Source organism: Mus pahari, chromosome 19 (assembly GCF_900095145.1).
Source record: "Mus pahari chromosome 19, PAHARI_EIJ_v1.1, whole genome shotgun sequence".
NCBI lineage: Eukaryota > Metazoa > Chordata > Mammalia > Rodentia > Muridae > Mus > Mus pahari.
In genome coordinates this window covers 84,357,068-84,359,965 of record NC_034608.1, presented here as the reverse complement: position 1 = coordinate 84,359,965, position 2,898 = coordinate 84,357,068, and positions in this window count along the sequence as shown.

The following is a 2,898-nucleotide window of genomic DNA, read 5'->3' as shown; positions in this document are numbered from 1 at the left end:
TTAAAGGGCTTTTGTGCTTTCCCTAACCATAGATGTACTGTTGTTTTATGGTTTAATTCTATTCATGCCTCCATTGCTTGACAAGAGGAAAAAAAAAATCAGACTAAGACAGTGCCAAACACCACCATCCCAGTCATGAACAGCTCTCAGATGAGACCTCTGGAGCATCGTAGGAAACGCTGGGTTAGGTCTATCACAGTCACCACACCTTTCATTCCAGGCTGGTCTACAGAGCAAGTGCCAGGACTCTAGTGGGAAAACCTGTACTCCAAAACAAAACAAAACAAAACAAGCCGGAAAAACAATAGAAAACAGAACAAACCAATCTTGGTAACGATGCCACAATACAAAAGGTGTCTAAGTGGCAGCTGGCCCCTCTCCCTCCAGCCTGGGTCCGAGGCAACATGCCTCCATCGGAGCTGTCAAGAATGCAAAAATGGTGCCACCATGACACCTCAGCCTGCAGCCTTCAGGGTGGCACATCTCCTTTCCCACCTCATCAGGAGCTGTCCTTCAGGAGCTGTCCATGGTGGCAGCACCTCTCTCCTGCCTCTCCAGCAGCTCCACAGAGATGGCCTCTCAGCCAAAGCCACCTTCAGCCAGAGAGGCCTTCCCATCCTAATCCATGGGCCCAATGCAGAAAAAAAGGGGGCGAAAGAGCTACCAACACCCAAGCAGCAAGAAAAATCCCCAAGCGGGGGGGTGGGGTGGGGGGGACAATAAACCACCAATCCCTCTAGCTCCCCACAAAACGTGACCAATCCCTGAACAGGAAAACTCACCAATCCTTAATCTGGAAATCTCTGCCCTGAAAAGTTCTGGCCCCTAAGAAATTCTGTATTAGCCCTGCCCTTTGTCCAATCCCCTGCTTTTCTCTCCTGGGAGCAGTGGGCTGTCATCCCTGGATTCCTTCCTCCCCATGCAGGACCCTCCAGTAAATCTCTTTCGTGAGATTTTCTGCCTGGTGTGACTTTCACTGAAGAAGCCAAGAAGTGGAGCAGGGCTGAAGCTCCGGAGCGCTTCAGCTCAGCTGGGGTTACCTGGCCCTGGGAGCTGCAGTTTGTCTGTTGAAACTTCCTCTCAGAGCTGTGTGGTTTCTGGGCACCCATGTTTCAGGATACCCTTGCAATCAAGCAAAAACACAAACTCAGCTGCTGTCTTGATTTTTATCTAGTTTGTACTTATCCATGCTCAGATGGTCGTGTCACATCTAAGTTCAATGACCTGTGTCTCCTTGATCAACTTCTAATGCTTGGGAGTAGAAACCCTAAACCCTTCTAGGCCCCCAATGTCATCGTGAAGCAGAACCTCCAGCTTCCTGCACCCTCGGGATCAGCCTGATTACTTTAGCACCCATCTTTAAAATGATGTAGAGTCTCGATCTCAGGGGGAAGAATGTTAGGTAACTAGATCTTAGCAGGTTTAGAGACCATTGAGGGGAGACCACCCCTCCACAATGGCTTCATTCCAACTTTCTGATACCAAAGGTTCCTTATGGTCCTTTGATGAAGGGTGGGTGTGTTGGCATACAGTTTTATTCCCAGCACTCGAGAGGCAGAGCTAGGTGGATCTGCAAACAACAACAACAACAACAACAACAACAACAACAACAACATATGTTGATGAGAATGCAGCTATTTTTCCAGCAGAAAAATTGTAAGGACAATAACTGCCTGACTTTTCACCTGTCTAGCAAAAACTAAAGGAATGTTAGCCAGGGCGCTGCCATTTTGTAGCTTCTCTTAGATTGAACTGTGGCAGTAACTACAGTAGTTTATTTCCCAGAAGCAAAGAAACTTATGTGTCAAGATCCTTGACTCTCCTGCTCTGTGGACCCCCAGGAGTCATGTATCACCTAACATCCTTTAAGTGGACTCACGAGTTACCCCTAACAATGGCCAACTGTACCCCCCCCCATCCTCCCAGGAATCCGTTTATCCTCCCTTCTGATTCCTCCTTTGTGGTGGGATTTATTTTGTGCCTTTGGGAACACCTAGCTGTTAGAACTGCTTGATCCTATGGCCTTCAGTGTTATTTGCCTCTTGGACCTCTGGAAAAAAGAAAGGATAAAAAAAAGCCATCAGAGGCTGAGAGAGATTGAGTAGGGTTAGAGAACACAGTTGATGCAGAGACTGAGCAGAGGGAAGAGAGTAGAAGCAGAGAAGATAAGTTTTAGGAGACAGAAAAACCCACGACAAAGAGCTCACAAGCTACTACTCTCCTTTCTGCAGTGCAGCATCAGTACAACTCACTGGCCAAATATGGCACACTCGATTTTCAGATTCTCCCAAGCATAGTGACTTCTGACACGCAGAAACATGATCCTGTGCTGGCTGGTTTTATGCCAACTTGACAAACAAACTGGAGTTTTCTGAAAGAAGAGAACCTCAGCTGAGATGAAGTCTCCTGTGGGGGCTTGACTAGGAATTGCTCCCATAGTCCCATGTGTTTGAATGGTTGGCCCATAGAGAGTGGCACTGTTAGGAGGTGTGGCTTTGCTGGAGAAAGTGTCACTGTGGGGCAGGCTTTGAGGTCTTCTATGCTTAATTTAAGCACTGCTCAGAGTGGAATTACAGCCTCCTGCTGCCTTCGGATCATGATGTAGAATTGTCAGCTTCTCCAGCACCAAGTCTGCCTGTGTGCTGTCATGCTTCCCACCACAATGATTATGGACAGACCCTCTGAAACTGTAAGCCAGCCAATTAAATGGTTTCTTTCTTTCTTTCTTTCTTTCTTTCTTTCTTTCTTTCTTTCTTTCTTTCTTTCTTTCTTTCTTTCTTTCCTTCCTTCCTTCCTTCCTTCCTTCCTTCTTTCTATCTTTCTTTCTTTTCTTTTTTTTTTCTTTTTGGTTTTTCGAGACAGGGTTTCTCTGTATAGCCCTGGCTGTCCTGGAACTCA